Source organism: Procambarus clarkii, chromosome 37 (assembly GCF_040958095.1).
Source record: "Procambarus clarkii isolate CNS0578487 chromosome 37, FALCON_Pclarkii_2.0, whole genome shotgun sequence".
Taxonomy (NCBI): Eukaryota; Metazoa; Arthropoda; class Malacostraca; order Decapoda; family Cambaridae; genus Procambarus; species Procambarus clarkii.
Genome location: NC_091186.1, coordinates 42,107,999 through 42,131,710, shown reverse-complemented (window position 1 = coordinate 42,131,710; position 23,712 = coordinate 42,107,999). Strand labels below are relative to the sequence as shown.

Genomic DNA, 23,712 nt, shown 5'->3' with positions numbered 1-23,712 from the left:
TGATCCTTGATCCTTGAGGCCTATCTTGAGGTCAAGATAGGCCTCAAGATAGATAGGCCATGGAAGTCATGAAGGACCCACCACCCAAAATCTAAGGAAAGGGATGACGAGCACAGAGAAAGATCGAGACAGGAAAGGGAGCAAGTCCGAGAGTCCAAATGAGTGGGCTCACCAGAATTAAGAAGGAACAGGGAAGAAGAGACGAGGAAAGGTTCAAGGAGGCGACCCTGGGTGTTTGTCAGCACATCACCCCAATGGGCATGACGACAATTGAAATCACCCAGAAGGAGCACAGGTTCTGGCAAGGAGTCTAGGAGGTGTTTAAGATCGGGAAGAGAAAGTGGGACAGTGGGCAGGAGATAAATGGAACAAACCACGTACCATTTACACACAAAGACACACGCAGTAGAACAGTGGAGAGGCGAGGAAAAAAGTAAGGGGACAAAGGGAACATCTGAGTGATTCAAGAGAGCAGAAGAGTTATAGGCCCCAGCAACAGCTGGGGGGTCGGGGGGTGAGAGAAAAGAATAGCCACGGACGCGACCAGGACGAGCACCAAGCATCGGCTCCTGGAGACAGACACAAAGGGGAGCGAAAACTGTGAAATTAGAAGTTGGAGGTCAAGGAAATTGGCGTATTATCCACGAATGTTCCACGGAAGAATAGACATTGGCAAAAAGAGAAAGGATTGCAACAGAAATCAAAGATGAAACAAAGGTGAAAAGGGAATACAGCACGTGAAAGAAGCACAGGGTCAGGATCAGCGAAGTCAGGGTTAGGGGGCATGGGTAAACTGAGTAAAGAAGGAGGGAAAGAAGTGGGAGGACAGACCAGAGGTGGACGAACAGGGTCTGGAGGAGGAAAAGGAAGAGGAGGAGGAGGAAGGGCAGAAAGAGGGGAGCACACCTCAGCAAGGGCAGTATCCGAGACGGAACCGGGGGCTAAACAAGCCCCCACAGTAGGAACAGGGAGCTCCACCACCGAAGCGGGAGGGGGAAGGAACAAAAGAATCAGAGATAGGGGGTTGAGAAGAAAGCGAAGCCTTCTTACCTACCGGGAAGGAGGAAGGAGTGAAGCCAGGTTTCCGCTTCTGACTCAAAGAGACTGGTTTCCCAGCAGCAATGTACTGGGCAACAGACTCCAGCATCATGAAAGGAGAAGAAGAGCGCGAGCAAACAACATGACCATCAGGAGAGCGATGGACATCGGCCCGCACTGTCAGGTGGCGTGGTGAGCCAAGAGACAGAGGAGAATGACGTGTAGGAAGACCAGAAGGAGAGGAGAAAGAAGACACAGGAGACATGACAGACTGGGTAGAAAGAAGGGATACCCTAGACAGAGAACCAGAAGGGGAGGGGACCCTCTGGGACAGAACGGTGGGAAACAGGGGAGGTGGTGGTGGGTCTGTCCGGGTCTAAGGCTTGGAAACGGTTGTGAGACTGAGTAAGGTGGGAAGGACGAGGAGAGGAAGAGCGCACCACGCAAGCATAGGATACGCCAGCGAAAGAGGGGAGACAATGAACTTAGCGCCGAACCTCAGGAAAAGACAAATGGTCCCGGAGCTTCAAGTTGAGGACAGCTGCCTCAAGTTTGTAACGTATACACGTGCGGGAGAAGGTAGCGTTAGCCTCACCGCAATTGAGACAGCGGACCTAGGGAGAAGTGCACTCCAGCTTAGAGTGACCCTCGCCCCCACTCATGGGACAGAGAGAGACAGGACTAAAGCATTTGAGGGCACCATGCCCAAACCTCCAGCACTTACTGCAGAGCCGAGGAGATGGAATATACTCCTGAACAGAGCATCTGGCACCAGCAAGAATGACAGAGGGCAGAAGGATCCTACCATCAAAGTTAATCTTCACAACCCGAAGGGGCAGAAGGCGATAACCATGAAGGGGATGAGTAAACATATCCACCTGGAGGACAGAATGACCCTGGGCCTTGAGGATATGCTTGATATCCTCGTGGTCTTTTCAGTCTTTTAGATTCCTAACACCAGTCGCAACATGGTGTGGGAGGAGAGCAGTGCCAACACTGGCATTTACCCGAGCGTTCTTTGAGACCCGAACAGGAGTCTCGCCAAGGCAGGATAAGGCGGCTAAGCGGGTGGCTGCATCCTGAGGAGCAGCAACGACACGGGTACCAAGACGGGTGGGGTTGAAGGTAACTGAGGCATCTACGGAATCTACAAGATGCCTAAGAAGGGAAAAATTGTCAGGAGTTGAATGTAAAGGATGGAGGTCAAAGTACTTAGTCCACATAGCAGGACCAAACAAAGCATGGTACAAATTAGTATGGGAAGGGAGCACACGAGAGTAGCCGTGGCGGGGACGGCGATGAGAACCTTTAGAGAGAGATTGGTCAAAAGGCGCAGTAGTCACAATAAGATGGAGCCATGCAAGGGGACGAGGCGGTCACCACAGCAGTCTTGGGGCTCGACCCAACCACAGAGGAGGGAGGGGAGCAGGGAGGAAGAGTCCGGTCTGGGCCTAAACTGGGCCCTGTAGTGGGGGCTACAGATCCTGGTCTTCCAGGACGGTCCAACTCAGGGGCCTGGTCACCCACCCCATGAGCCTGGGTAAGAGAAGTCGTGTCATCATCCATGCAGCAAACAATATCAAAAGTTTGGGACCTGGAACCAAGAGATACCACCTACCAGGGCAGCCAGGGAGACTGAGCGCGGGCCAGTGCAGGAAGGGTGCGTTGTCCCCAGCGGTGCTCCCCCTTTTCAACAGGGGAGTCCTACTACATCGTCCATTCTCCCACACTGGTGCTAAGACCCCATTCCCCCTATCGTCCCAGCCTGGACACCCAACCATCCACTCAGGGCGGCCCCTCACAGGCGACCCCTCCAGCAGGTGGTCCGATGGCTCATAAGGCCCCTACGTGGTGCCCTTCAGCACTTCCACCACCCAAAAAGGGGCAGGAGAGGGGGCAAAGGCAACATACACCGGTCACAGGGCGGTGTACGTGAGCCCCCTCACCACGGCAAGGAGGCACCACGGAAGGGTTAAAAGGGGCAATACCAGTCGTCTTGCACTCCAGAAATTATGAAACTTGACAGCAATAATAAGTTTTTAAACTAAAATATACTTTTATTGTTTATTATCAAGACAAGTTGAGGTACACAACTGTTATCAATCAAACCTTTATCTGTATACAAATCATGGAATACATTCTTAAGGAAAAGAACATTACTTGTGATACAGAAATCACAATATCATGATACATTTAATGAACAAATCCACAAAGGCCGTAATGAGGGCTCGAACTTGTGTCCGGGCTAAGATGCATCCTAAGGTCCGACTAAGGCGCTTCCGGAATCATCCAGGACGTAAATCAGTACAGCCACGATGGGTCGCACCGCTGCGGCCAGATCACTTCGCCGCCACACCCACACAAGCAATGCCATATTCAAGTGGTGTTCCTGCCAAAGAGAGAAAAAAAAGATTCTCTATAATATTCTCTCTACTCCGAGTAAATACCTAATCTGTCCTCTGATAAAGAGCATCACTTTTTGCTCATATGCATCACACAAGGCCAAAATATTTACGAGAAAATGAAAGCGACTCAAGAAAGTGATGTACTGTCCCATTTTCTGTTTTGGAGCCTCTGGTAGGGTAGGAGAGACTACTTTAAATTGACTGTTTTCTTGTTGACATTGTAAAACCTTTGGAGGATGGCCTGAAACACCGTCCATCCCCTGAAACCGGGTAATGATGATCACTGTTTTTATTACCCGAGGCAAACTTACATTACTGTATAGTGTGCTCAAAGCATGGACTTTGGGCGCGTGTGCTATGAACCAAAATTCCTCGCCCGAGCCAGAAGCTGTGAAGTCCACGCCATCTGTGAGTCCGCTCCCGAAAATCCCACATGGACAACGCCATCTAGTGATGATGAGAGATACCGGCAATAAGTGCTGGATGCCTGTCCTAGTCGGCTCGTGACGTAGCCGCTGCTGAACTCTGGTGAGGTGGCGCTTAGACAGTGATCGCCATCTATGGAGCGAATAAGTGGACGTTTGTGTCTAAGCTAGTAAGTGATGTTTCCTAGTGATCCCATGTAGTGTCCCCAGTACTGATGATGTGTCTGCTTTCAGAGTCAACCTAGGAAGGCTGTGAGGTACATTGAATCAGTCTACCCAAGGCAGCCAAGGTCTCTTCACCAGTCTGCTTTGTAGAAGCTGTGAGCCATCCCCGGACGAACTCTGCTGAGTGCGTGATAACCTGCCTGAGGAGTGGCAGTGACAGGATTCGCCGTCTCCGGGGCTGGCTGGTGGAAGAGACCACCCACTGCGGTGCCGACCGAGGAGAGTGACCAGTGAGTCACACGAGGCTCCTGCCTAGGGCTCGCAACCTTAGTATTAGTCATGGAGTGGCCTAACAGCGAGGATGACTAGTACCTGCCAGCTACAGGCTGGACTGTGGTTGTAGGCCATCACGACGAGGCACCCAGTGGGATTGTAATTTGGCTGGCCTGTGGCCAGGGTAGATTCATGGTGGGTTCTGGGCCACGGAAGAGAAAACCAGGAAAGGCTACCCAGAGTGAGCATCGCCAAGTATCCAGTGTCTTCAGAGGAAGACTAAGATGTAAATACTGTGTTGCAATAATTCCCTTTTGTGACTTTAATTTACATATGGTGGTGGGAAAGGAACATATATAATTAAGTATACTTGTGTATTTAATGTACCTCCCCATTGATTTTACTTGCGTTATGGAGCTCACCCCTTCAAAGCCTCTACTAACTTGGGGCTGGATGCCCAAAAAACTAATACCATCAGAAAAGAACCCGGTTGCGTCCCAGTAGGGCCCAGTAGTAACATAATTTGCATCCCCTGCGGGATCCGACCCCTTGTCAAGCATGTTTGACAGGGATGGTGACGTAGTGCAATCTCCTGTGAATAATTCCCCTGTTTGTAATTATTAGGATGTTATACATCCTGTTCAGTGCAGTGTGATTAAGTGCAATATTGGCAAGTGCAGTTCTCTGTGTGATTAAGTGCAGTATTGGCGAGTTTGGTGCTCGGTGCGATTAAGTGCAGTATTGGTGAAGTACAGTGCTCGGTGTGTTAGGTGCTCAAGTGAAGCAGTGTGTTAAGTGTTCGTGCACCACTTAAGTGACAATTTCGGAGAAAGTGACCATTGAGGATCTGGACTATGTTTAGGACTTTCTGAACAAGGATAAACTGAATATAAGTTTTCTGTCAAAATGCGAGCCTTAGAAATAAATCGTGAGATAGAGTGGAAGAATTAGAAATAGAACAGGAAATTAAAGAGAAGGAAATGGCAATGAAAGAAAAGGAAACAGAGAAAGAACGAGAAATGAAAGAAAAGGAAATGGAAATGAAACGGTTGGAATTAGAAGAAAAGGAAAAAGAAAGGCAAGATAGGGAGAAGGAAAGACTACACGAGTTAGAAGTATTGCGATTAGGTGGTCAGAGGAAAACAACGTTAACAAGTAGTTTTGATCTGGTAAGGAATATAAAGATGGTCCCTAAATTCAACGAAAAGGAAGTTTTGAAGTTCTTCGCAGCCTTCGAGAAAGTTGCTGCCTCTTTGGATTGGCCAGAGGAGAATTGGGCCATCATGATACAGTCCGTCTTGACTGGGAAGGCCCAAATTATCAATTCCACGTTGTCCCTTGATGACTCCAGTGATTACGATAAGGTGAAGAAGGTAGTGCTCATGGCTTACCAGTTGTGTCTGGCTCCTGGAGACAGACACAAAGCAGTGAAAACTGTGATATCCGAAGCTGGAATTCATATAAGTTGGCATAAAATACACGAATATTCAAATGAAGAATAAACATTGTCAAAAATAGAGAGAATAGAAATAGAGAACATGGGACAAAGACAAATTAAAACAGTATACTAAGATCAGGATCAGGATCAGTGAAATTGGGGTTATGGGGCATAGATAAATCTAGCAAGAACAAGTAAATCTAGCAAGAACAGGTAAATCTAGCAAGAACAATGGAGTCAAGGTAGTGGTAGGATGAACCAGAGGTGGACTGACTGGGTCCAGAGCAGCATTGGAGAGGTGCGGTCAAGGCAATCAGGGAGAGGAGGGGCAGAAACAGGGGAGCGCACCTCATCAAGGGCAGCATCCAAGAGAGAATTGAGGGCCAAGGGAATTTCCATATTTGGGACAGAGGACTTAACCACCGAAATGGGAGGGGGATTCAGGGATAGAGTCGGAGTCGGAAGGTGAGGAAGAGATTGATGCCTTCTTACCTGCTGGTGAGGAAGTAGAGGAGCAAGGCTTATGTTTCTGATATAGACAGGTGTGCCAGCAGCATCGTACTGGGCGACAGCCATTGCAGTCTCAACAGGAGAAGGAGAAAAGGAGCAGTCAATAAAGTCAGTCAGGTGCAGTCACAAGTCAGTCAGGTGCAGTCACAGTGAGAGGTTGTGTTAGCTGGAGCTCCGATTGTTGTAACATTATTATTGCAATAATGGAAGGATTAGTGAAGGCTTTGGTGAGTCTGGTTGGAGCTCTGAGAGCAGAGATAGATTCCCTGCGGGAGGAGGTACAACGGCTGAGACTTCGGGAGGAGACCAGTGTTGACGGGACCTCATCGTGGGGAGTCGTGAAGGACAGGGGTCTTAATTAAGAAGACCTTGACAAGGTCACCTACAGACGCCCTAAGGACAGAAAACTCATTTGCCGTGTTGGAGGATGAGTGCTGTGGTGAGCCTGCAGTTCACTCGGAATGGAAACCAGCGAGGAGCGGTGGAGCGCAGGCCTCTCAGGCTGCTCAGAAAGTTAAGGAGGTACCGAAGCGAATTTTGGTTGTGGGAGATTCCCAGGTGAGGTATTTAGACAGAACGTTTTGTGCCAGAGATAGGGGGAACAGATTAAGAGTTGGCTATCCGGGAGATGGAATTGCCGATATTGTTGGAAACATGAATGATATTATGACGGGAAATGGGAACAAACCCATTATTTGTATTAGTGCAGGGGGTAATGATGTTGGGCGAGTTAGGAGTGAGGAACTAATACAGAGATTCAGGACAGCCATAGAATTAGTTAGGAGCAAGGGAGGAATCCCGATCTTATGTGGCATTCTTCTAAGAAAGGGAGTGGGAAATGAATGGATGTCGAGGGCACTTGGTGTCAATTGCCGGCTGGAAAGATATTGCAAATCAAATGCAATATCTTTCATAGACAACTGGGAACACTTCTATGGAAGAAATGAAATGTATGCTCGTGATGGGGTGCATCTATCGAGGGCTGGGGTTGTTGCTGTTGCGAACTCGTTGGAACCAGTGGTTAGAGGTGTTTGGGTTTAAACTGTTAGTAGACAGTGGTATGGGAACTGATTTGGAGGAAGGAGGTAATAAAAGTATGTGTTCGTGGGAGAAAAGAATTGGCAAAATGATCAGGGAAAGAAAAGGGCCTCAAAATAACAATTCACTTAGGGTATATTACACTAACAGCATAAGTCTAAGAAATAAAATTAACGAATTAAATGCTCTTGTCTGCACAGAAAAAATGGATATTATTGCACTTACCGAAACGTGGATGAATGTAGAAAATAGAGAACTATTAGCTGAATATCAAATAAATGGATTTAAACTATTTCACACAGATAGATATATTAGACGAGGAGGGGGAGTAGCCATATATGTTAGGGACAATTTGAAATGTAGTCTCAAAGAGGGAATCAAAACTGAGCCACACACAGAAACTATTTGGATAGAATTAAACGAAAAAGCAAATAATATTATAAAAGGAGTTATATATAGGCCACCAAATTTAGACAGAATGGAAGCAAAGCATCTATGGGATGAAATATCTAGAGCATCTAGATCTAACAGTATTTATGTCATGGGTGACTTTAATTTTAGTGGAATAAACTGGGTGAACAAAACAGGGAATAGTGAAGCAGAAGATTTTCTAGAATTAATTGACAATTACTTTCTTACGCAAAACATTAAGGAACCAACGCAGGAAAATAATATTTTAGATTTAGTGTTAACTAACAGGGAAACACAAATTAATGACATCGAAATAGGGAGTGAGCTAGGGAACAGTGATCACAAAGTAATCAGATTTAGCATAGAATGGAATAGACCTGTAGGAGAAAATTCTGTTAAAGTGCCAGATTTTCGAAAAGCTGATTTTAATAGCCTAAGAATTTTTTTGGGGTCAAATAGATTGGAAAGTCTTGGGTATGGTGTGTGGGCCGGCCTTGGAGCAAGACATGAACCCAGCGATAGGTGACGTAAAAGGGGATTTCGATGTGGATTTAATATAATATTTAGCAGTCTCTGTGGTGTAGTGGTAAGACACTCGCTTGGCGTTCCGCGAGCGCTATGTCATGGGTTCGTATCCTGGCCGGGGAGGATTTACTGGGCGCAATTCCTTAACTGTAGCCTCTGTTTAACGCAACAGTAAAATGTGTACTTGGATGAAAAAACGATTCTTCGCGGCAGGGGATCGTATTCCAGGGACCATAGGATTAAGGACTTGCCCGAAACGCTACGCGTACTAGTGGCTGTACAAGAATGTAATAACTCTTGTAATAAAATATATAACTTATTTAAGAATATTCTAAACAAAGCACAGGAACGTAGTATACCATACAAATTGAATAGATCGAATACTAATGACCCAAAGTGGATAACAAATAATTTAAAGAACCTTATAGGGAAAAAGAGAGCTTGGTACAAAAGGATTAAGAATGGGGAAGTCAGTTTAGAACAGGAATTCATACAACTGGTTAGAAATGTTAAAAAAGAGATTAGGAAAGCAAAAAGAAACTATGAAGTTCGCATAGCAGAGCAAGCAAAGTCAAATCCTAAAGGGTTTTTTCAGTTATATCGAACTAAGACTAGGGAAAGGATAGGTCCATTAAAATCTGAGACAGGTCATATAACGGATAATGACAAGGAGATGAGTAGTATTTTTAACAAATATTTTATATCTGTATTTACTAAAGAAGAACTTAACAATATGCCTTCAGCCGAACAAGTCTATGTGGGTGGGGATGAGGACAGGTTGACTAGTTTAGCAGTTACCAGGGAGGATGTAATTAAACAATTAGAAAAACTAAAACCAAACAAATTCCCAGGGCCGGATGAAGTGTTTGCCAGGGTGCTTAAAGAATGCAAAGAGGAGCTTTCTGAGCCACTGTCTACCATATTTAATAAATCAATAGAGTCAGGCAGAGTGCCAGTCATGGAAGGTAGCTAATGTGGTACCAATTTTTAAGAAAGGAGATAGATCACTTGCATCAAACTATCGGCCAATTAGCCTAACGTCTATTGTGGGAAAGTTACTTGAATCAATAAGTGCAAATACAATTCATCTCCATCTTGAAAAACATAAATTAATAAATGAGTCGCAACATGGTTTTACAAATGGCCGTTCATGTTTAACAAATTTGCTAACTTTTTATTCCAGCATAGTTGAGGCAGTTGATAGTGGTAAGGATTGTGATGTTGTGTACCTTGACTTTAGCAAAGCTTTTGATACAGTGCCACATGAAAGACTAATTAAAAAATAGAAGCTCATGGTATTGGGGGTGCTATATTAAGTTGGATTAGGTCATGGCTATTCCATAGGAAACAGAGAGTTAGTATAAATGGGGTTAAGTCAGAGTGGGATAATGTTGTTAGTGGAGTACCTCAGGGCTCTGTCCTTGGACCTCTGTTGTTTATAATATATATAAATGATTTAGATTCAGGTTTGAGTAGCAACATTTGCAAATTTGCCGATGATACGAAAATCTGTAGGGAAATTAATTCGGAGGAGGACTCACTATCACTTCAAGTTGATCTAGATAGGGTTCTGAAATGGTCAAAGGATTGGCAAATGCAGTTTAATGCTGATAAATGTAAAGTTCTGAGGCTAGGTAATGATGATAGAGTTACAAGCTAGATGGTGTTGAGATTGCAAAGTCGGATTGCGAAAGGGATCTGGGAGTTATGATCAGTAAGAATTTAAAACAAAAGGATCAATGCATGAATGTTCGTAATAAGGCGAATAGGACACTGGGATTTATTAATCGAAGCGTTAGTAACAAGACACCTGGTGTGGTTCTTAAGCTATATCTTGCTCTAGTTAGGCCCCATTTAGATTATGCAGTTCAGTTTTGGTCGCCGTATTATAGAATGGATATAAATTCACTTGAATGTGTCCAACGTAGGATGACTAAGTTAATTCCCCAAATTAGAAATTTTTCATATGAAGAAAGATTAACAAAGCTTAAGTTGCATTCACTGGAAAGGCGAAGAGTGAGGGGTGACATGATAGAGGTTATCAAGTAGATGAATGGACATAACAGGGGGGGATATTAATAGGGTATTAAAAATATCAACACAAGACAGAACACGAAACAATGGGGTATAAATTTGATTAAGTTTAGATTTAGGACAGACTTGGGTAAATACTGGTTCAGTAACAAGGTTGTTGATTTGTGGAACCAATTGCCGTGTAATGTGGTGGATGTGTGGTCCCTCGATTGTTTCAAGCACGGGTTGGACAAGTATATGAGTGGGATTGGGTGGTTATAGATAGGAGCTGCCTCGTTTGGGCCAATAGGCCTTCTGCAGTTGCCTATGTTCTTATGTTCTTAATATGAAGATTGCTGGGAGGAGGGACAATGACCTGGATGGACAGGCGGTGTGGAGGGCCAAAATACAAGAGGGGAGGGCCGAGAAGGAAAAGAGGGCACAGGAGACAGGGAAGACTGGGAAGGAAGGAAGGGAGAAAGGGAAGGGAGACACCAGACAGAGAACTAGGAGGAAGACCCTTTGGCCCAGAATTCAGTAGAGCAGGTGAGGTGGTGGTGGTGTCCAGGTCCATGGCCTGGAAACGGTTGCAAAACTGAGATAGGGAGTGGGAGAGGGCGACAAGTGGAACGCAATATACAAGTATTAGACATGCCAGAGGAAGATAAAAGATGGCGTACTTGGCGTCTCACCTCAAGAAACGATAAATGATTCTGATGTTTCAAATTGAGGATGGCTTCCTCAAATTTGTATTGCACACATGTGCGAGAGAAGGTAAGGTGGGCATCACTGCAATTGATGCAGTGAGCTTGGGAAGAAAAGCACTGTCTTATAATGACCTGAGTATCCACACAAGGGGCATAGAGACACGGCACTTGTGTATTTGAAGGGACCATGCCCAAATTTCCAGCACCTATTGCAGAGGGGAGGAGAACAGATGCTCCTTCAGGAGCATCTGGCACCAGCAAGAATTACAGAAGACGGAAGGGACCTACTATCAAAAGTGATCTTCATTACGCAAAGAGACTGGCCAGGATGACCACGAGGGAGGTCGAGTAACATATCAATCTGGAGCATTGAATGGCCTTGGGTTTCAAGGATATGTTTACTATCCTTGTGGCAATCTATTGAGGCAATCCCTATATATCTACATTTATATATATATATATATATATATATATATATATATATATATATATATATATATATATATATATATATATATATATATATATATATATATATATATATATATATATATATATATATATTGGTGTATACTGGCAGCAGGTTTTCTTTCAAACATGTTTCATTGAATATGACCGCATATTCTGTATTTATTATTTTCTGGTTTAGGGCTTCTATCCCTCTAACTATTTTCTTAGCATCAGGGCTTAATTGAAATAGGAGTTCTCCAAAACTCATTTTCGTACTTTTAAGGTGAAGAAAAGAAGTGATTTACTATAGAGTGTATTACTTATTTATATAATTTGCACGACGTTTCGAACCTCCATGGTTCATTCTCAGGTGAACAGATCTTACAATACTAGTTGATTTTATACCCGCACTGGGTCAGGTGATAATACAATGAAGGTGAAAACATGGGGGGATACATAAGGGATAAATGTGAGGTGAAACATAGAGGCTGCAGAAGGCTTATTGGCCCATACGAGGCATCTCCTATCTAAACAAAGATTAATCCAGTGTAATTGGCCTGTTATGTTGGACATTGTCTTCTGTGTTGGCATCGATATGTTCTTGTCTTGTCCTTACTCTCATGGTGGGTAGAGTAAATAGTTCCGTGATTTGGGTGTTCATGGTAGGTCGCTCTATTCTTATGTGAATTGCCTCAAGAATTTGTAATCTTCTTGCATCTTGGGTTTTGTCTATTATGCAAGTATTCTTGTTCAACATTTCTCTTGTTAGAGTAATGTCATGGGCTTGTCTCATGTGATTCCTAGGGGCACCAGATTGAAGATGGCATGTCAAACGCCTCGTCAGCTTGGTCGACGTCATACCTATGTACTTACATTGAAGGTTACATCCTTCGTGGGGGCAAGTGTACATGTATACAACGCTTGACTGCTGTAGAGGGTTCTCCGTCGGCTTCGGGCTGTTTTTGATAAGGAGTTCGGAAGTCTTCTTGGTTTTGTAGAATATTATCAGGTTTATGTTTTGGTTAGGGGTAGTGCTTTTTACTCCTTTACGGATTATTTCTTTCATTATTCTTTCCTCTTTTATATGTTCACTGTGCATGGTTGATTTGTAATATAATTTTATTGGGGGTGTTGTGGTTTCTGTTCTAGGTTCTGAATTATACCAACGGTCCAAGTGTCTTCTTATAGCAGCGTTTATTTCTGCGTTGCTATATCCGTTGTTCACCAATACCTGAGTTACTCTTTCAAACTCTCTACTCACGTTGCTCCATTCAGAGCAGTGGGTAAGCGCTCGACGAATATAAGCATTGAGAACACTGGCTTTGTATCTTTGGGGGCACTCACTTCTACCGTTCAGGCATAATCCTATGTTGGTGGGCTTGGTATATACGTTGGTGCTTAAAGAGGTTCCTGTTTTTGTTATTAGTACATCCAGGAATGGCAGACTGTTATTTTCACTATTTTCATGTGTAAATCGGAGTACTGACTCTCTCTCTAGGTGTCTTTTTAGGTCAATTAGTTCATCTGAGTCTTTTACTATTACGAATATGTCATCTACATAACGGCAGTATACAGTTGGTTTTTGTCTGCTACTGAAGACCCTGTCTTCGATGGTTCCCATATAAAAATTAGCAAATAAAACTCCTAAGGGGGAGCCCATTGCTACTCCGTCTATTTGTAAATACATGTCTCCTTGTGGACTGATGAAAGGGGCTTCATTTGTACATGCTTCAAGAAGACTTTTCAAGTGTGGCTCAGGTATGTCTAATTTGGGGGTGCTCTCGTCTCTGTTAAGACGCATAAACCAGGTAACCCACTATGCCCTATAATCAGCCAAATACCAACCCCAACTTATCACCTGGCAAAGAAACTCAATGAACTCCTAACTCCATACACTCCAAGTAAGTTTAGTCTACAATCATCAGCAGATTTCCTAGAATTGATCAAATCTACCCAGCCCGATGGAATCATCGCTTCCCTGGACGTTGAATCCCTATTTACCAACGTCCCAGTCGACACAACCATAGGAATGATACTGGACAGAGTATACAGAGACGAGAGCACCCCCAAATTAGACATACCTGAGCCACACTTGAAAAGTCTTCTCGAAGCATGTACAAAGGAAGCCCCTTTCATCAGTCCACAAGGAGACATGTATTTACAAATAGACGGAGTAGCAATGGGCTCCCCCTTAGGAGTTTTATTTGCTAATTTTTATATGGGAACCATCGAAGACAGGGTCTTCAGTAGCAGACAAAAACCAACTGTATACTGCCGTTATGTAGATGACATATTCGCAATAGTAAAAGACTCAGATGAACTAATTGACCTAAAAAGACACCTAGAGAGAGAGTCAGTACTCCGATTTACACATGAAAATAGTGAAAATAACAGTCTGCCATTCCTGGATGTACTAATAACAAAAACAGGAACCTCTTTAAGCACCAACGTATATACCAAGCCCACCAACATAGGATTATGCCTGAACGGTAGAAGTGAGTGCCCCCAAAGATACAAAGCCAGTGTTCTCAATGCTTATATTCGTCGAGCGCTTACCCACTGCTCTGAATGGAGCAACGTGAGTAGAGAGTTTGAAAGAGTAACTCAGGTATTGGTGAACAACGGATATAGCAACGCAGAAATAAACGCTGCTATAAGAAGACACTTGGACCGTTGGTATAATTCAGAACCTAGAACAGAAACCACAACACCCCCAATAAAATTATATTACAAATCAACCATGCACAGTGAACATATAAAAGAGGAAAGAATAATGAAAGAAATAATCCGTAAAGGAGTAAAAAGCACTACCCCTAACCAAAACATAAACCTGATAATATTCTACAAAACCAAGAAGACTTCCGAACTCCTTATCAAAAACAGCCCGAAGCCGACGGAGAACCCTCTACAGCAGTCAAGCGTTGTATACATGTACACTTGCCCCCACGAAGGATGTAACCTTCAATGTAAGTACATAGGTATGACGTCGACCAAGCTGACGAGGCGTTTGACATGCCATCTTCAATCTGGTGCCCCTAGGAATCACATGAGACAAGCCCATGACATTACTCTAACAAGAGAAATGTTGAACAAGAATACTTGCATAATAGACAAAACCCAAGATGCAAGAAGATTACAAATTCTTGAGGCAATTCACATAAGAATAGAGCGACCTACCATGAACACCCAAATCACGGAACTATTTACTCTACCCACCATGAGAGTAAGGACAAGACAAGAACATATCGATGCCAACACAGAAGACAATGTCCAACATAACAGGCCAATTACACTGGATTAATCTTTGTTTAGATAGGAGATGCCTCGTATGGGCCAATAAGCCTTCTGCAGCCTCTATGTTTCACCTCACATTTATCCCTTATGTATCCCCCCATATTTTCACCTTCATTGTATTATCACCTGACCCAGTGCGGGTATAAAATCAACTAGTATTGTAAGATCTGTTCACCTGAGAATGAACCATGGAGGTTCGAAACGTCGTGCAAATTATATAAATAAGTGTAATACACTCTATAGTAAATCACTTCTTTTCTTCACCTTAAAAGTACGAAAATGAGTTTTGGAGAACTCCTATTTCAATTAAGCCCTGATGCTAAGAAAATAGTTAGAGGGATAGAAGCCCTAAACCAGAAAATAATAAATACAGAATATGCGGTCATATTCAATGAAACATATATATATATATGTCGTACCTAATAGCCAGAACGCACTTCTCAGCCTACTATTCAAGGCCCGATTTGCCTAATAAGCCAAGTTTTCATGAATTAATGTTTTTTCGTCTACCTAACCTACCTAACCTAACCTAACCTAGCTTTTTTTGGCTACCTAACCTAACCTTACCTATAAATATAGGTTAGGTTAGGTTAGGTAGGGTTGGTTAGGTTCGGTCATATATCTACGTTAATTTTAACTCCAATAAAAAAAAATTGACCTCATACATAGAGAAAAGGGTTGCTTTATCATTTCATAAGAAAAAAATTATAGTAAATATATTAATTCAGGAAAACTTGGCTTATTAGGCAAATCGGGCCTTGAATAGTAGGCTGAGAAGTGAGTTCTGGCTACTAGGTACGACATATATATATATATATATATATATATATATATATATATATATATATATATATATATATATATATTTATAGTTATATATTATATATGTGCGTTATATATTATAACGCACTTCTCAGCCTACTATGCAAGGCCCGATTTGCCTAATAAGCCAAGTTTTCATTAATTAATTGTTTTTCGACTACCTAACCTACCTAACCTAACCTAACCTAACTTTTTCGGCTACCTAACCTAACCTAACCTATGAAGATAGGTTAGGTTAGGTTAGGGAGGGTTGGTTAGGTTCGGTCATATATCTACGTTAATTTTAACTCCAATAAAATAAAATTGACCTCATACATAATGAAATGGGTAGCTTTATCATTTCATAAGAAAAAAATAGTAGAAAATATATTAATTCAGGAAAACTTGGCTTATTAGGCAAATCGGGCCTTGCATAGTAGGCTGAGAAGTGTGTTCTGGCTACTAGGTACGACATATATATATATATATATATATATATATATATATATATATATATATATATATATATATATGTCGTACCTAGTAGCCAGAACTCACTTCTCAGCCTACTATGCAAGGCCCGATTTGCCTAATAAGCCAAGTTTTCATGAATTAATTGCTTTTCGACTACCTAACCTACCTAACCTAACCTAACCTAACTTTTTCAGCTACCTAACCTAACCTAACCTATAAAGATAGGTTAGGTTAGGTTAGGTAGGGTTGGTTAGGTTCGGTCATATATCTACGTTAATTTTAACTCCAATAAAAAAAAATTCACCTCTTACATAATGACATGGGTAGCTTTATCATTTCATAAGAAAAAAATTAGAGAAAATATATTATTTCATGAAAACTTGGCTTATTAGGCAAATCGGGCCTTGCATTGTAGGCTGAAAAGTGAGTTCTGGCTACTAGGTACGACATATATATATATATATATATATATATATATGACAATGTCAGACCACGGAGGAAAAATGAAACAGGAAATTTCCTTAAGTACTTTCGTATATTAAATACATCTTCAGAAGGTCATTTTACAGATCGAGTGATGGGTATAAATAGGCAGGAAGGAGTGGTGAAGTAAGGTGCGGTACAATACTTGGACAACGCAGACGGCCCATTGGCCCATCAGATGCACCCAATTGACACATCCGATGTAGCCCAATGGCCCATCTGATACAGCAGACATACAAGCATAATATATAGGTAATTATAACATAAAGAAGTAAATATATACAATAAATTAGTGAGACAAATGTTTTTCAATGATTCTACTTAAATCGCCCTTTAGCTGATCTATTAGAAATGGATCTAAGTTATATAGACCACTGCTAATATTCAAATTACTTTCTTTGGTGATCTGTATCAAAGCAGATTCAATTATGTTTCTGTTATAGGTGCTTTTACAATTTGTTATTGAAGAAGCACTCTCCCAATCAATTTGGTGATCTTTTTCTGACAAATGCACAAACAAAGCATTAGACAATTGGCCATGTCTTACAGAGTATTTATGTTGCGATATTCTACATTTTAAATCTTTAGACGTTTGCCCGACATAGAACTTATTACATTCCTTACAAGGTATTTTATAAATGACGCAATTATCACTACGAGGGCTGTTCCTTACTAATAGCTTACCAACAGTGTTTTCGTAGCTAAACATTACATCTATATTAAAAAGTTTCAAGGCCTTGACAATATTCTCAAACCCAGAGAAATATGGTAAACATAACACATTCTTTGGGCGAATCCTTTCACTGCATACATTATTATAATATGTACGACGAGCTTTGTTACGACAAACTTCCAAAAAATTCAGTGGGTAACAAAGCTTAAGACCAATCGAATCAATATTCTTAAATTCTTCATCTAAGAATTCTGGACTCATAACTCGAAGAGCTCTTAGATACATAGAAGAAAAAATTGACTTTTTTACATTGTATTTATGCCCTGAAAAATAATGAACATAAGATAAATTGTTCGTAGGTTTTCTGTAAACACTAAACTTTAATGAAGAGTTTTCCCTATGAATAAGCACATCTAAGAATGGCAAACATTTATCAATTTCAGTCTCCATAGTAAATTTTATGGAGGTGACTTGGTCATTAAGTTTGGCTACAAATTCGTCTGTGTTTACATCTGAAGGCCAAATACACAAGATATCATCAACATATCTAAACCAAGGAATGATTCCAGGAGTTATTTTTGAAACAAATTTCTTTTCAAAGAATTCCATGTACAGGTTTGAGAGCAATGGCGATAGAGGATTCCCCATTGCCATTCCAAAAGTCTGTAAATAATACTCATTATTAAAGGTAAATTTACATTCTTTAATGCACAACTTAACAAGACTGACAATAATATCTGCAGAAAGAGGTAAGTCATGGCTCATTAGTTCACGAGCAAGATAATCGAGAATATCATCGACCGGTACCTTTGTGAACAAGGAACAAACGTCAAAACTGATTAACATTACATCAGGAGTGACAGGAACACTATTCAATTTGTTAACTAAATCAAGAGAATTTGTCAAATGAGAAGAGGAGATAGTTCCTAACAAAGGGGACAAGATATGTCCCCTTTTACTATGGAGACTGAAATTGATAAATGTTTGCCATTCTTAGATGTGCTTATTCATAGGGAAAACTCTTCATTAAAGTTTAGTGTTTACAGAAAACCTACGAACAATTTATCTTATGTTCATTATTTTTCAGGGCATAAATACAATGTAAAAAAGTCAATTTTTTCTTCTATGTATCTAAGAGCTCTTCGAGTTGTGAGTCCAGAATTCTTAGATGAAGAATTTAAGAATATTGATTCGATTGGTCTTAAGCTTTGTTACCCACTGAATTTTTTAGAAGTTTGTCGTAACAAAGCTCGTCGTACATATTATAATAATGTATGCAGTGAAAGGATTCGCCCAAAGAATGTGTTATGTTTACCATATTTCTCTGGGTTTGAGAATATTGTCAAGGCCTTGAAACTTTTTAATATAGATGTAATGTTTAGCTACGAAAACACTGTTGGTAAGCTATTAGTAAGGAACAGCCCTTGTAGTGATAATTGCGTCATTTATAAAATACCTTGTAAGGAATGTAATAAGTTCTATGTCGGGCAAACATCTAAAGATTTAAAATGTAGAATATCGCAACATAAATACTCTGTAAGACATGGCCAATTGTCTAATGCTTTGTTTGTGCATTTGTCAGAAAAAGCTCACCAAATTGATTGGGAGAGTGCTTCTTCAATAACAAATTGTAAAAGCACCTATAACAGAAACATAATTGAATCTGCTTTGATACAGATCACCAAAGAAAGTAATTTGAATATTAGCAGTGGTCTATATAACTTAGATCCATTTCTAATAGATCAGCTAAAGGACGATTTAAGTAGAATCATTGAAAAACATTTGTCTCACTAATTTATTGTATATATTTACTTCTTTATGTTATAATTACCTATATATTATGCTTGTATGTCTGCTGTATCAGATGGGCCATTGGGCTACATCGGATGTGTCAATTGGGTGCATCTGATGGGCCAATGGGCCGTCTGCGTTGTCCAAGTATTGTACCTCACCTTACTTCACCACTCCTTCCTGCCTATTTATACCCATCACTCGATCTGTAAAATGACCTTCTGAAGATGTATTTAATATACGAAAGTACTTAAGGAAATTTCCTGTTTCATTTTTCCTCCGTGGTCTGACATTGTCACATTCTTAATCACGTGTTTATTTTCGTGATATACACACACATATATATATATATATATATATATATATATATATATATATATATATATATATATATATATATATATATATATATATATATATATATATATATATATATATATATATATATATGTCGTACCTAATAGCCAGAACGCAATTCTTGGCCTACTATGCAAGGCCCGATTTGCCTAATAATCCAAGTTTTCATGAATTAATGTATTTTCGTTTACTTAACCTACCTAACCTAACCTAACTTTTTTGGCTACCTAACTTAACCTAACCTATAAAGATAGGTTAGGTTAGGTTAGGTAGGGTTGGTTAGGTTCGGTCATATATCTACGTTAATTTTAACTCCAATAAAAAATAATTGACCTCATACATAATGAAATGGGTAGCTTTATCATTTCATAAGAAAAAAATTAGAGAAAATATATTAATTCAGGAAAACTTGGCTTATTAGGCAAATCGGGCCTTGCATAGTAGGCTGAAAGTGCGTTCTGGCTACTAGATACGACATATATATATATATATATATATGTGTGTGTATATCACGAAAATAAACACGTGATATATATATATATATATATATATATATATATATATATATATAACTGAAAACTACACCCCAGTAGGGGACCATTCAGGCTTGTTCGCATATATATATATATTTATATATATATATATATATTTATATATATATATATATATATATATATATATATATATATATATATATATATGTCGTACCTAGTAGCCAGAACTCACTTCTCAGCCTACTATTCAAGGCCCGATTTGCCTAATAAGCCAAGTTTTCCTGAATTAATATATTTACTATAATTTTTTTCTTATGAAATGATAAAGCAACCCTTTTCTCTATGTATGAGGTCAATTTTTTTTTATTGGAGTTAAAATTAACGTAGATATATGACCGAACCTAACCAACCCTACCTAACCTAACCTAACCTATATTTATAGGTAAGGTTAGGTTAGGTAGCCAAAAAAAGCTAGGTTAGGTTAGGTTAGGTAGGTTAGGTAGACGAAAAAACATTAATTCATGAAAACTTGGCTTATTAGGCAAATCGGGCCTTGAATAGTAGGCTGAGAAGTGCGTTCTGGCTATTAGGTACGACATATATATATATATATATATATATATATATATATATATATATGTCGTACCTAGTAGCCAGAACGCACTTCTCAGCCTACTATGCAAGGCCCGATTTGCCTAATAAGCCAAGTTTTCATGAATTAATTGTTTTTCGACTACCTAACCTACCTAACCTAACCTAACATAGCTTTTTCGGCTACCTAACCTAACCTAACCCACATAAAGATAGGTTAGGTTAGGTTAGGTAGGGTTGGTTAGGTTCGGTCATTTATCTACGTTAATTTTAACTCCAATAAAAAAAAATTGACCTCATACATAATGAAATGGGTAGCTTTATCATTTCATAAGAAAAAAATTTGAGAAAATAAAATAATTCAGGAAAACTTGGCTTATTAGGCAAATCGGGCCCTGAATTGTAGGCTGAGAAGTGCGTTCTGGCTACTAGGTACGACATATATATATATATATATATATATATATATATATATATATATATATATATATATATATATATATATATATATATATATATATATATATATGTATAATATATAGTATATTTTGGTAGCAGTCTTTCCTGTAGACATATATTATTAAATATGACCGAAAAAGTAAGATTAATAATTCTAACACGAATTTTCTCAATATTTCTTATGTTTCTTTTCACTGTCGATGGTAATTGAAAAATCAATTCTCCAAAATTCATTTTTATTTCTAGTATGACGGGACACTTGAACGCGTTTCATAATAACTTATTATATTTCCAAAGACTTTAGTTTACACACACACACACAACTATAACCTGCAAACACTAAACAGAGTTTAAACAGCTTCCATTTTATACCTGCATTTGGGTGAGGTGATATGTTACAACAGTTTTGGATGAGGTGAAAACAAACTTTCACTACAAAACAGAACACGAAACAATGGTTATAATATTGGGTAAGTTAAAGGGAAGAATGGAAGTATCTGCAAGGGCCTATTGGCTCATATTTCTTGATGCTTCTATATTGGTGCGGAGTCTTGAAGTGGGTAGAATATAGTTGTGGGGACGTTACCAAAATTTTTTCATTACCAAAAATGGCCCACTAGATACTCAGATTTGTCGCCGAAGCTTCAGCGTTCAAGCAAGCTCGGCATCTCACCCATTTAAAGTTTAAGAATAGGTTGAGGATGTTTCGTCCCCAACTATATTCTACCCACTTCAAGACTCTGCACCAATATAGAAGCATAAAAAAATATGGGCCAATTGGCCCTTGCAGTTACATACTTCCATTCTTTCCTTTAACTTACCCAATATTATACCCATTGTTTCGTGTTCTGTCTTGTGTTGAAAGTTTGTTTTCAACTCATCCAAAACTGTTGTAACATATCACCTCACCCAAATGCAGGTATAAAATGAAAGCTGTTTAAACTCAGTTTAGTGTTTGCAGGTTATAGTTGTGTGTGTGTGTGTAAACTAAAGTCTTTGAAAATAATATAATAAGTTATTACGAAACGCGTTCAAGTGTAGCGTCAGACTAGAAATAAAAAGGAATTTTGGAGAATAGATTTTTCAATTACCATCGACAGTGAAAAGAATCATAAGAAATATGGAGAAAATTTGTGTAAGAATTATTAATCTTACTTTTTCGGTCATATTTAATCATATATATATATATATATATATATATATATATATATATATATATATATATATATATATATATATATATATATATATATATATATATATATATATACAGTGTGTCCTCACTTGAACGAACTATATGGGGCGAAGCCGATTCGTTCCAGTGCGGAATTCGTTCCATCCGTCCGGCCCCAACAACCTTCTTATTTTTTTTTTTTAACATATGCCAGGACACATTAGTTTGTTTCTTTGTTGTGTGGTGCTTCATTATAATATCTTTCATGTTCTTTTGGTGTCAATAATAATCTGAGATGCGAGAATCACCATCCCCCACCCACACTCACACCATCCTCCACACCACCCACACCATCCCCCACTCCACCCACACCATCCTCCACACCACCCACACCATCCCCCACACCACCCACACCATCCCCCACACCACCCACACCATCCTCCACACCACCCACACCATCCCCCACACCACCCACACCATCCCCCACACCACCCACACCATCCCCCACACCACCCACACCATCCTCCACACCACCCACACCATCCTCCACACCACCCACACCATCCCCCACACCATCCCCACCATCCCCCACACCATCCCCCACACCACCCACACCATCCTCCACACCACCCACACCATCCCCCACACCACCCACACCATCCCCCACACCACCCACACCATCCCCCACACCACCCACACCATCCCCCACACCACCCACACCATCCCCCACACCACCCACACCATCCCCCACACCACCCACACCATCCTCTACACCACCCACACCATCCTCCACACCACCCACACCATCCCCCACACACCCCACACCACCACCCACACCATCCCCCACACCATCCACACCTTCCCCCACACCACCCACACCATCCCCCACACCACCCACACCATCCCCCACACCATCCCCAACACCACTAACACCATTCGCCCCCACCACCCACACTCCCCACACCACCACCCACACACCCCACACCACCACCCACACACCCCACACCACCACCCACACACCCCACACCACCACCCACATCATCCCCCACACACCCCACACCACCCACATCATCCCCCCACACCCAACCACACCACCCACACTGTAACAAACTAGGCTGTTGTAAGAATTATCCAGAGTGGTTTATCGACAAAAGAGAATGGGAAGCTGAGCCGCATGGTGACCTGACCCCCAGGGGAATTCGCGGTGGAAATAACCGACGCTTTGTTCATATCTGCGTATAATGAATCATCCTATAGTATTCAGGAATTTAGAGAAAATTAGCCTTTATTCATTTTGCATTAAAATTGTATTGTATAATAGTACTGGACACAATATCAAGAGTATTCTAATTATTGAGTTTAAGTCACCATCAGTGACGTCACGAATCAGATCTAACTTTTAAAGCGGAGTGACCGGCGGTCATAGGTCATCAGGGGTTGACAGGTCTACTATTTCTCAAAGTTTTAATAACCATCTTTGTGATCGGGAACAGCTCTGCCGTTAGAGGCTTGTGTAATTTAATTCAGTAAAATAATTCAACCAGTCTGGATCAATTAAGTACAACAGAGGTTAATTGTTATAACTTAAACCTGGCTAGTAACTTGGTAGAACTTTGACTGACTAGGCGGAAGGATACAAGGTTCTAGTCTGGGCTAGGCCAGACGAGGACAAATCAGTGTGGTCACGGAAGCAGCTAGGAGAGGTCAAACATCTTACCTCTCC

The 23,712-nt window shown here is 40.7% G+C and overlaps 2 protein-coding genes across 3 annotated transcripts in view; one reads left to right on the top strand and one right to left on the bottom strand.

Moving 5' to 3' along the window:
- LOC123765933 (uncharacterized) overlaps nucleotides 1–23,712 on the top strand; it is a 270,914-nt gene that overhangs the window by 122,215 nt on the left and 124,987 nt on the right. The window lies entirely within an intron of this gene.
- The window catches only part of LOC138371988 (zinc finger protein 665-like), a 31,149-nt gene continuing 10,527 nt past the window's right edge, over nucleotides 3,091–23,712 (bottom strand). Inside the window, exons 2-3 of one of the 2 annotated variants that reach the window (XR_011230609.1) lie at nucleotides 18,955–19,120; nucleotides 3,091–3,427 (exon numbers count right to left, since the gene is read on the bottom strand). The gene's annotated coding sequence lies outside the window, so the exon portion shown is untranslated. The remainder of the gene's footprint in view (nucleotides 3,428–18,954; nucleotides 19,121–23,712) is intronic. The other variant, XM_069337014.1, reaches the window with a different exon arrangement.